This window comes from Lepidothrix coronata, unplaced genomic scaffold (assembly GCF_001604755.1).
Source record: "Lepidothrix coronata isolate B3197 unplaced genomic scaffold, Lepidothrix_coronata-1.0 Scaffold159, whole genome shotgun sequence".
Taxonomy (NCBI): domain Eukaryota; kingdom Metazoa; phylum Chordata; class Aves; order Passeriformes; family Pipridae; genus Lepidothrix; species Lepidothrix coronata.
Genome location: NW_016690339.1, coordinates 729,338 through 742,050, shown reverse-complemented (window position 1 = coordinate 742,050; position 12,713 = coordinate 729,338). Strand labels below are relative to the sequence as shown.

General features: G+C 36.6%; 1 long non-coding RNA gene across 1 annotated transcript; it reads right to left on the bottom strand.

Moving 5' to 3' along the window:
• Positions 1-5,450: 5,450 nt before the first annotated feature.
• Positions 5,451-10,695, bottom strand: LOC108504333. The gene is made up of 3 exons (XR_001877072.1): positions 10,503-10,695; positions 5,603-5,632; positions 5,451-5,471 (listed from the first exon to the last, which is right to left on the bottom strand). It is a non-coding gene; the product is annotated as an uncharacterized LOC108504333 (long non-coding RNA).
• Positions 10,696-12,713: the final 2,018 nt, after the last annotated feature.

Here is a 12,713-nt window from a genome sequence, read left to right as displayed (position 1 = left end):
CAGCTACATTGCTATCCTTGCACTTGGGAAATCAGAGTGCCTTTTTCTCCAGGAGTCTCTTAGCTCCCTCTTATTTGCTTCCTCAGCCCTTCCTTTCAGCCCACTAGTGTTTTACCCTGTAAGAATATATGTTAGCTACATGACAAGTGAGAGTGTAGCATGACTTAAGAGGAAAAGTAAGAGAGACAGGTGTCTAGAACAAAAAGAAAAAACGTGCGATAAGAAAATGGTTGATCCAATTGTGTAAGACAGTCAACCTGTACAGGCTGACACTGGGATGAGACTAAAACAGAGTATTTCATGTGTGCCTGTGGTAATTATCAATATTAATATGACTATATAATGGCTGTTGAAAGCATAAAACTAAGAGAATAAAAACGGATAAAATTTATACAAAATGTTATGATAATTTAAATCTTTATTACCAGTATTTACTTATGTCTTAGGGTTGAATAATAAACCTTTAATTGCAGGCAAGCAATTTTATGTCAAAATAAATCAGAACTTGGGCACAGTGATAGCATTTATCCAACAATGCCCTTGATTTTGGTACTCATTCAGCATTCTTTATATTAAGTTTTAATGCAAAGTATCTGAAGCATATCGTTAATTCAGATGTTAGATACAACCCATACAGAATGAAATGTTCCCCATTCTCTCCCCTTTCTTTTTTTCCTTTCAACCCATAGAGGCCTTATTTTTACAGTACAGCTTCACTTTTTTGATCTCTAAACTAAGAGAAAAACTGAGCCAAATAAAATAAAACCCACGTGTAACAAGCACAGTTGATTGCTGAGGCTGAAGGGTGAAATGCAAAATGACTTCTTGTTGCAGGAATGTTTTGTTAAGTGTTGGGAAATATTGCTCTCTGAAGGAACTATGCTTACTAAATGATCTTGAACAATATCATATCAAAAGACTGATGACCGTAATTTAAGAGTGGGACATCTTAGTCTAGAATAGAGTAAGAAGTATCTTTGTTAATTTATTCTAGTTTCAGTGCTCGTTAAACAAAACGTGACCTGTTCTGAACCCCAGATTCATTGAGAAGTAATATAAAACATTATTAAAGGACAGACATTGGATAGCAAAAATCCCACCACTGTGTCAACACTCAGACCCCTGAATGTCTCAGGCAGCCCTTCCCAAAGGTCTATAGATGGCAAACTTCCCTTCATGCACTACCAGAAGACTGGCTCAAGCACCTAAAGTGGTCTGAGCTGCAGCCTGTGGTGTTTTCTTACCATTTAAAGGCAGATTTTTTGGTCCTTGCAATACACTGGTGTGTTCATGGGAGATGTTCTAGCCAGTGAGTAAGATGCTGCTGAGGGGACCCTGGTGTAGGAAGTCAGGTCTACTGCACCTATGCTAAAATCTCTACCATAATTACTAACATTTGCCTCAATTGGAAGGTGGACAAGGTTATTGATATTACAAGGTTATTGGTGTTACAAATCAAGGGAGGACAATTATAGTGACCACCCAAAAAATATCAATCTGAAGAGAATGAAGCAGTTCTTACTTTCTGTATGAGCATGGGAAACAAATCAGAGGAAAATTAGGCAATGTCACCTAAAAAAAATTCTGGTGGCCAATATTTTAAAATGTCCAGAACCCCAAGCTCAACCACCAAGCCCCCATCCCAACATTGTAAAAATTATGCAGATTTTGAAAATAAATTGCAGATGTTCTGGCAAGAATTTAGAACCAAAGATATGAACAGAATCTGTCTGCTTTTCTCATCTACCTCAGCTACTTATCTCACCATCTACAATGCCTTATTACATACATGTATACACATGTAAATACATATACATATGTATTTAAATTAGGTAATGAAAACAGGTAGAAACTTAGAAATAAATCACAAAATAAAATCAAGCCTGTAACATTGTTGTTTCAGGTTAAACAGAGATTCACTGTATCACCAGCATACTGGCACTGGCAGGGACTGAAGGTGAGTAGAGAAAGAATCAGAATGAAACACAGAAAGTTCAGAACATTATCAGAGCACTATCCTTCTTCAAATATATATATATATATATTTGCACATAAATGTTATTCTGTATATATGCCCATAAATGTTATCTTAAAATTTCAAATGTCAATACTAGTATCACTATAGCCCATATTTTAGCTGTTATTAAGCTAGCTCTAATTTAAACAGAGTATTTCAAAGTCCAAGCAAGAATTAAATTTGAGTTGGGATATATTTAGGAATAATGCAGTTCTAAACATTTCAAGTTAAAATCTTTTCTTCATGAAGTAAAATGGAGTCTAATCGGGATTTCATTATTAAAATTGAAATTATTTGTCTGGTTCTGCATTTAATTGGGCTAATTAATGGCTGGACTAAGCATAAGTTGTTTTATTTCCTAGGAAAGGACTCTATGTACCATATTTTACAGGAGCTATATTATTTGGTATATGTTTAATGTTAACTTCTAGTGAAAAAGTTGTGAGATGAAGAGGACATCTTATTTTACACAACCTGTTTCACAATTAAGCCTCTTTGAAACTAAGATATTTAAATGAGCAGAACTATCTCGCTTGTTTTGTTCATATGACTTTTATATAATCCACCTATGGCTGATACTTCTTGAATTCATGCAGCCTCATATTCTTGATCTCTCTTTAAAGATTAATTTATAATTAAAACTGAAATACACACAGCAACCTACACACACAGGTATAAAGTTCCCTTAACAGAATTTTAAGGTTGCAAGTTCAAGAACTCGGAGGATATAGAAATGAAAGAATCAAGACTGCCAGTAAATTCTCAAGTTGTACCTCTTTTTTAAATATGATTAATATTTAGTGATCTTCCTCTCTTCTTTTTTTCTGTTCCCACTAAGAATTTTTCCAGAAGTTTTTCTTTGGGCAGCTCTGGAAAGTAGTTCCTCCAGCTCAGGAAGCCCACTGCTAAAGTTCTAGATTTTATTTAAAAACTTGAAGAGATTTACCAGCTCATATTTTTTCTTAATATTGATCATTAATTAGCAGTTGAAGCATGGAAGTTATGTATAGGCATAGAAGTGCCTTAGCTTGTAATCTATCATGGAAAAATCCAGCCCAAATAAAACTGGAAAGGGTTATAAGGCACGTCACACGTCAGCAGTGAGAAGTTTTGGACAGTTTGATGTTAATGGGAGCTGGAACTGACTAGTTCTGCCTGAACTGCAATCTGTAAGGAACATAAGAAAATAGAGAACCTAAATTCATTACTGGTTTGGTAGGTTTTTCTTGTCTTTTTTCTTTCCAAAGCAATTTTCAACAGCCTGGAATATCTGTGTTCTTCCTTGTCGTAGACAGCTCTGGAAATCTGACACAAAGGATAAAGTGCAGAAGAAGAAAAGGTTGCCAACTGAGTGGCATTTTAGCTGTTTTCACTTCTCTGAAGTAGCCTATAGCTCTTAAGGAGGTTATAACCCTTCTCTGAGCCCCAGACAAATCAGTTTTTGATCCAGCATGATTAGAATATGCCATATGAAATGGGCAGAAACTAATCATAGGCTGAAGTCCAGTCTGATAAACATTTTGAGCCTAGAAGTACCCTGAAAAGTGCAATATTTATTTAGAAAATTGCAGAAGAAAAATATTGCATCTTTTTATTTTGAACAATTAGCTTCAAAATTGACCAAAACACAATTCAAGCATCTGGTATGGCTGAATGGCCACACACTGCACCAGGTCAATATGTGGAAAACACTAAAACACTGGAGTCTCCATCTACCAGGTAGGGAAAAAAGTAATCTATTTAGTGATAATTTAACACTATTCTTACTTACGAATTCTCTGAGTTCATTGCAATCAATCTGCCTTGGCTTGCTAAAGAACAAAATGCAAACAGATTCAGCAGTAAAGAACGTGACCTCATCAACTTGAATACCTGCCCTACCTTGTGGCTGTCATTAACCCATAGTTATTGACCAAAGGGATCATAAAAGTTTTTTTGCAATTAATGACTGATGGTGAATTTTAAAATCCAGAGGTATGTATGTTAAATTAGTCAGTGACAGTTACCATGCCCATGTTTATTCAGTCTTTATTTATTGTGAAATATGAGATGACATATTTTACTTGTCACTGTGGAAATATTAATATAATGAGTGGGAAGAAAATAGAATAGTTGAAACATAGTTAAATTATAATTAGTACTAATTATTACAGTAAAAGCAACCTTCAGGATTTTGGAGCCAAAAATGCTGATTCAGGCTTTGAGTTTGAAAATAAAAATGTAACATTCAATTTATATGTGGATTTATATGTCAGGTTTTAGATTGTGGTTCAAAAATACCCGGGAAAGCATGTAAACATATACATGATTAGCACTTTTTTGGATAAGGGCATGGTACAGTAGAAATAATATAAACTTTATAGTAAAATAACATTAAGATTATGCTATAACTAAAGAAAAAATAATAAGCTGATGTCAAAGACACTGATGACATTAAAAGGAAATTACAATTTCCCATTAAACTAAGGCATAATATTATAAGTTCCATAAGAAAAAGAAATTACCTAAAACTTGACTCTATATGTGCAGAATTTTACCCAATGTAGATTTACTTCTTTGTAGAGCTATTCAAATTCTTCTTTGTTTGCAATGTATTTGGTGAAATTAGTTTATGAGTTTTCTATAATATACTATGCTTCTTGTTTAAAAATTTTTTGTCACCACTGTTTTTAAGATCCCATTTTATCAGTGAATATTTGAAAAACTGCATTTTGTTGGCATTTAAAATTGCAGAAAAATATATAAATTGCAATAACTTCAAAGAGATTTCAACTTGGTATAAGCAGATTTCTAATGCTGATTAAAGCATTGAAACTTATGAAGTGTTTCCACATAAAAGAATTTCTTTTGTTTAATTAAAAATAAAATTAATTTTTTACTCCTTAACATAAAAGTTGTCAAAAATGTCTGCATATAGCTGTTGTTTTGAATAAATCATAGAATCATAGAATTGTAGAATTGCAGAGTCATAGAATCATGGAATGGTTTGAGTTGAAAGGGACCTTTAGAGGACCTTAAATTTAGCCACCTGATCTTGTTGCAGAAGGAAAGAAAACTGGGTGAGAAAATGCAAACTATCAATTTCACAGCAAATTAGACAGCATTTCAAGATGCAATATTGTAAAGTGCCAGAAAAATATAAAGGTGAAGGCCTCATGAAAATCAAGATGGAGACCTGATAACCCAGTTCCTCAGGGAATGACTGACTGTGACTTAACTGCTGCAAAATGATGGTGCATGTTATAAACGAATTTATTTCAAAATTATATAAAAGAGAAAGCTATATATTTCAGTACCTTCATAGTAGATTCATACTTTTAGGTGTGAAAGTGCCAGGTACCATACCTTTTCTGCTGAAGAAATGTAAAATGTGTCATCCTTTAAAATTTCCTCATATGGTAACTAGCATGTACATGGTTGAACATTAGTTTTCTTATCCTTTAGACTCCTGGGTCTTGATGTAAGGTAGGTGAGTATCAGGGTGTCCAAAGGAAGAGGAAGAAGAAGCTTTAGCAAATGGAGATACATGTCACCACTGAGGGGTTATGCATGTCACTTGCATTTTAAGTACTTGAAATTACTCACCATCTTCTCTAGATCCTGCTTTGTAACCAGCTGCTGTTAAGAGACAAGTATGATTTTAGTCATCAGTTAAACACCATCATTCATCCTTAATTTCTATTCAATTCAAGGTTAATCATAATTTCTTGATACGTCAAGGAACAAAACAGGGCTGACTTGCTTCTTAGAAGAATTGGGTACCTTAGAGAGTAAAATAGAAAAGTAAATGCCTAGTATTTATTTCATTCAAATTCCATTATCATGAATCATCTCTCTTTCTCTGTCTCTATATGTATGTGTGTATATGTGTATAAAAGAAGAAAGCAAGGGAAAATGCCTGTTATTACTTTGACTGCCATATATTCATTCAATTTGGCAGCACCTGAAGGACTTCAAGACTCATGAAGTAGAAAGTGTAAAATGTGTTTTTAAATCTTCATGCTTCATCTGTTTTTAAATTAAAACAGCTATTCCAAATTTTCCATTTGTATTCCTCAAAAAGTGACTTGCTTTTTGGTGAAGGTATGTTTCATTATGCTCCTTATTTCTTTAGTTAGTTAAATCTACTACCTTCTGTAGCTCAAATATATTTTTAAACTTGCAGCATTTGCAGTGGACCTATGGATGGAGAAGATAATATTTTAGTAAGTATGTTTAGCACTCCATTGTTTATATAAGGATATATTTTTCAAATTTCTATAAATGTTTGTTATGAAGTCAATCACTTCACTGTCAGAGCAATAAATGTATGTCTAAATGGTCTTTTTCAGGCTGATGTTCCCTTGCTCTGCTCACGCCATGGGTCCAGCAGGAGCTGTGTGGCCCAAACCAATAGACTGTCAAGCTCGACCATTAAATCCACCCACACGACTTTCATTTTGTTCAAAACATTTGAGGAGCAAACAGAGGCCTGACTCCAGAAGACCTTGTAAATACTGCTGAGAATATTATCTTGAGTCTATCTGTGTGTTAAGTAATAACTGGAACAAATAGTACAGTACTGTGTTGCCACTTACAGACAGTTTTGAAATACTGTAACCTCTATTTATAGATCCTGAGGGGGAAGAAGTCAATCCTGAATTGTCCCGAAAGATGTCTTTAGCCTTGAAGTCTACTTAGAAATGTTTAAAGTTAATGAAAGTTTTTGGAAAACCTCAGCCATCCATAAATTTGCAGAAGAAATCAAGTGTCATCCTGTTTGGCTTTCAGATACCATGGGTTGAGCATTGACAGCTTCTCCTCTTCTTAGTCTCTCACTTGTCTCCTTGAGTGGAGCTGCACTGCTGGTTAGACTCATAGGCTTCCCAGAAAGCAGACAGGAGCGCAAATATGCACAGGAGAGCTTCCCTGCTGAGGGGGACAGAGAACCTGCCTTGACTGAAGCTCCCCTTCCCAAGACTTGGTTTTCTATTTTAGCTGATCACAGTTTAATGCAGAAGGCAGAAATGGTGCTGGGAGTTAGAAGAGGAATTCAAAGTCTGTTTCTGTCACACTAAGTACTAAACTACATAATTATATGTCCTTTTGGTCCCTTATTTGCTACTGTAAAGCACAGGTTTAGAGACAGGCATCAGCTCCTCACATGTCTCTAATGCTTGGCTAAATATCACCTTGCCCCTATGTCAAGCAGTCCTGTATCACCAAGATACTGAAACATGCATCTATCTTATGCACACATTTAAGAGGATAATTTAACATAATTTTTCAAACAAACACTAGAACAAGAAGAGCTCTGTAGTCTTGGGAGGTCAGATAGAAAATTAATTTCAGATGTGCCTGGTTTATTCCTCAGTGGCTTGTGCCTCTAGATAGGCACTGAACATGTACTTCTGTGCCTTCTCATATGCAGTCTCATCCAGCTTGCTTATGCAGGAACGGTATAATTCCAGAGGTGCAAAACAGACATGTAGTGAAATCAGTTGTTTTAGTGAAAGACTCTTGGGTAAGCCATGTTAAAAATGCAAAGTCAATTTGGTGTAAATAGTGTAAGTCAACCTGGATGTTTCTACCAAAAACCTTCCACATTTAAACTTCTTAGTTTAAAGTATTTTTTCTCCAAAATTGTTATCCCACTCCAATGGTGAGGTAAAAGGTGTTAGTTTAAACAACTCAAAGGCCAGAAAGAGGACAGATTCACACTCAGGAGTGGCTACAGCAGTGGGAAAGCACTTGCTGCAGAGAACAGCTCCCTGTCCACACTGCCCAGCACAGGCCTTTCCCTTGCTGGGATGCCTTGTTGTATCTCTCTGTAGGTTTCCCGTCATTCCAGCTGGTGACCCTACTCTCATTTGTAATTCCCGCAAGATGCATCCTTTAAAGACCAAGGTATTTCGTAACTCTTATGTAACACCAGTGATATTATCAGAAATAATAGGTTCCCTTTCCTTTTTAAACATGTTTACAAACAATTTTTTAAAAATACTAAAATCATTGGATTGCTAAGACAATTAGAATATAAGCTATTGTTTTAGATAAAGGAAATGTCATATGCAGCCAGCAGGACACCTAGCAGGAAACTCAGACCCTAATGTAAATTTTAAAGTTAAAAACAGGGTTTCTAGGTAGAGATTCAGTTTCTCCCTTTTAGGGCTCAGCTACAATAGAAGGATACAAAATAGGAATATCTCATCCGTGTTAGGATGGCCACACAGTAATCACCTCCTTTGCTCACTGGTGGAGGAAGAGGTGGAAACTCTTAAGTAGAAAAGAAGCTCTTGTAAACAGTTGGCAAGTGCTGCTGGTGAACAAACTGAAGATGGAGGATTTTGCAAAACAATGGAAAAGAAGTCAGGAGTTTCACATTAGAAACAGTCTTCATTTAGCACAATGACAACTTTGCATCTGACCAAAACACACTCTGCATGTTTGATGCAGAAATAGACATGTTTACATTGTTTAATCAAAGATAGGTTTTGGTACACATTTTTCATGCAATCTGCAGAGTTTGTGGCCGAAAATCTTTGGAATAGGTTACAACTCTAACAAATGTTTCCATACATTCAAGCAATCTTTTTTAAAGCAAAATCATTCCCTGTATTCCTTTGTCACTGGCTTTAATATGTGGCTGTGTTGAAGAGGCTATGCGTGTCCCATGTAGAGGAACTGCTAGTATCTGGCTAAAGGAGATTGGCACAGGCGAGTGTGATCTGGCAAAGAGCAGATCCTTTACTAATGAATCAGCATAAGCAGTTTGGTTTGGACAGAAACAAACTGCAGAATGCCAGCACAGCAGGAGCACTTTCTTGAATACATCAATGGTATTCCTTTCTGTATGGCATGGCAGCATTCTTTCCAAGAATTTCTAGGCCTGTATTCTTACTTTTCAAAGCATTTTTAAAAACATACAACCCTTGTTCTGAATGTCCTGCAACGAACAAAAAGGGGTGTAAATATTAGAAACATAAAAATATTAAGATCATCAATCACACAAAGCATGAGCATAGATGGTAACAGTGTCCCCTGTACTTAAAATATACATGTTGATGTTTTTTTCTGGGGAAGCAGATATGTTAAACAGTCTTGTTTCCTCTATCTTGGTACTTAAAAACAATATTTTTTTTCATAATGTTTTATTTCCTTTATAACTAAGCACTAAAGTACTACTTATACTATTGACATGTACTAGATTTCAGCTGCATCAGTAACTGGGGCGTAGTTTTGCCTATTTCAGTAGAATGTGATAGAAGAATCAGAAGTAATATCAGAATAACTGAGTTATCTTACAGCGTTTCTGAGACTATGGATAAATTCACACATTCATCATGTGTGAAAGAATAGGAAAACAGAAGGTCAATGTGTTACTACTTATAGTAGAGTTGTTGTCCTTCATGTCCCAAGGCAGGAAAGTGCCAGGGAGTTGAAACCTATGCGTCCATCTCCACCTTTGTGAGGGACAGCCACAGCACACACCCAGGGGTGTGAGGACAATGAGCATGTGCACCAGCCCAACAGCCTCACGGTCTAGCAACCACAGCGGTGTTGGATCAAGGGTTGGACTTGATGATCTTGAAGGTCCCTTCCAACCCAGCTGATTCTATGATTCTACGATTCTATGATTCTACTTCCAATTTACTCAGCACTTTATGAATGGCCTTGTTTACAGAAATGTTTGAAAACTTTTAATCAGTCTCACTTCTTTGCATTTAAATTACATCTCTACCTTCATAAATCTCTGGTTTTTTGAAAGTTCCCTTTAATACGCAGAGCACTTCTGTATATCAATAATTACTTTTTAGTAGCCCAAAACAATTTCAGGACTCAAGTGGTGAACTGAAAAAGTTTGCATTCATTAAATCAGGTGATTCCCTTGTTACATTCCACCAGGATGGTGTTCACATTGGCATATCTATTTTAATTTATATTCATTCTCTGAAAACTTTCAGCAACATCTGATGGACTTTGGGGTCCCTTCATCTGAAGATCCCTATGGGCACTATTGGCCCAGGAACATCTATCCTCTCCAGTCTGGGAGGTCTCAGAGGAAGGGACATCAGGAGGAAATGCTCTGCAGGGTCTGTCTTACAGATGCTGCTTGACCTCATGTGAAATGACTAGAGGGACCAAAATTACTTGGTACACAAAACCATCACTACTTTGATAATAAACAACTCTGCTCCATTTTTAATGTTGCCCACCCACACCGCACCTCCCAACTGACAGATAATGCCGTTTATTTGTTCCCCCAGTGCATGAATGAGATGAATGAGGAAAAGAAATGGCTTTGCATGTTAAGGCAGGCTGTGAGACAGAACCTTCTACATACTGTGCATTTTTTTTTGTTGTCATCAATGCCTCCCAGATTCCTAGACATTCTTCAGTGGTTAAAATCCTCTTTATTTACAAAAGTTTCAATCTGACATAAAGCTCACCTTTGTGTAAGCATGGTTAGGTTGTTTTGTTGTGTTTGGTTTGTAGCTAACCTGACCTGCCAGTGAGGGAAGTGAAAGGTCACCCATGAGCTATTGAATATTTCTTCTGGCTGACAGGGATTTCAAAGAGTAGAGAAATTGAACCAGTTATACAGCCAATATACTAAATCTGGTTCTCATTCTGTCATTGCTGGAGCAGTAAAACAGAACAGCTTAAGTGGGTTTTTTTAATACTTTTTATATCAGAAGTCTAGATGTGGGACATTTATGGTAGACAGATCTTGGAATTTCACTTTACTTGTGGAGCCACTGGAATTGAAGCATCTTCAGAGTGTGATAGATCTCAAATTGTCCCTCGCGGTAGTGCTTAAGAGCATCTGTTGAGCATAAAGAAAGTGCTGACATTAGTAGAAAATTCAGTCTTTGGAATGGAGATAGTTACCATTCAGGATGAGAGAAGACACCTTGGAGAGAGTAGTTTAGAATTGAAGGCAGTAGGGGACTCTAATCCTGCACTGGAGTACCCTGCAAAGAAAAGATGATGCAACCAATTTCAAGGGTGATTTTCTTTGTTATTATAAAAAGTGGAGATCAAAGCATTTTTAATTCACCTGGAATTAAAAGATAATTAATTTAATTTTCTATTTTTCCCATGAATTTATGAAAAGCCTGCACCCTTCCCAAGCAACATAGTTTCTCTGATTCTCTGTGAAAAATGAAGTTTCTAACCTGACAGAGTATCAGCTAGTGGGAGCATGGCGACTCAGCAGTAATCTCCCACTCTTTTGAGAAAAGGGATTCACTGTCTTTGATTTTGTTTGTCTTGTTTTTTCCACTTTCTCCCTCAACAATTTTTCCACCACTTAATTCTGCTTTGACATCTCTATGCTGACAGAGAAGTTAAGATTGATGACCTGTTATGTTCTTCTGCTCAGAGAAGATGAATCAAAGTAATTGTCTTACTAGAAAATAAAAATAGTCTAATTTTTTTTCTCCCCCCCAGCCCTTCAAATAACATAGAACAAAGGAGTTCAGGGAGCAAGGAATGATATGGAAGGCAGTTGAATGTAATGTGGTGGTGGTGGTTGCTAAAAAAAAAAAGGGTAGCTCTGGGTATCTTGCCAGTTTGTTCAGACTGAGGCTTAGCTCTCAGCTTTGGAGGAACTAGCTGAGTTTTTGAGTTCACAATGTAAACAGCTGTCAATTTGCTTTTGTAACCAGAAGTAATACAATTTTAAATAGCCAAACTATTTTTACTTTTATAATTGATCCTGGGTATATTTCTTGTCTTCTTCCATTCAATGTCAGTTAAGAAACATGTAATCATTGGAGACCAAGCTATAGTTATAGATAATAAAACCATTTAGCCTGCCGTTTTTTTTTTTAATGGAAAATGCCTCAGAAAGGTAGAAAAAAAAAAACCCAGTAAAATAAACCCATTTATAAGGATTGGTATAAAAATTGCTACTGTTTTTAGAGTAGCATTTTTTTCATATTTTTGGAAGATTTCTGTTGGAGCAGTCTTATCAAGGATGATTTACTGGAGTCTTTCTGCTGTGCCTTTTGCAACCGGACATGTCTACCTCATATTGGCCTTTTAAGCCACCAATGCGCTTGCAACAAGAGTGGGTAGTGCCTTTCCAAATCTTTGTTCGTGAAGCCCAGCCATGATGATGATGAGACTGCAGCAGCATTTGAGGGATCCCACCACAAATACTGGAAAGAGCAATCTTGGGCTCTGTCTTAGTTATTGTATGCGTTCTTGTATCTCTAGAAGCCATGACAGTGGTCAAAACCCTGAGGAATTTCACTGTGCTTCCTGGTAGCAGGAAATATCCTTGCAGTCTGTAACACATTTTAAATTTTCTTTTTGGTTTTCCTTTCCAAGATGTGAAAGAGTTTCCAGGGATTGGGAGGCAGTGTGTTAGTGTATGCTGCAAGTCCTCCAGAAGGAATCCAGCATCCATTGACCTCAAAGGGGTGGTGAGCAAACAGGGAGGATTCTGGTCTCCTATTCCCACATCTTCATGTAGTTCAGCATGCAGGTGCACATGGTTCGTGTGTACTTGCACTGCTAAATTATGCTTTATTTCCAGGAAAATTGTGTTGTGTTCTTACATCCATTTCACTCACTTGTCCCATCCTGTTCTACCCTGAAGCAAGGCTGAGCTGCAGCTCCTGCCGGCCAACTGCACCAAGAGGCTTCTGATTCTCCTCTGTCCTTCAGCTTTAGGTATCCTTGTTGTTCCTTAAGTGTCTCTTGAACA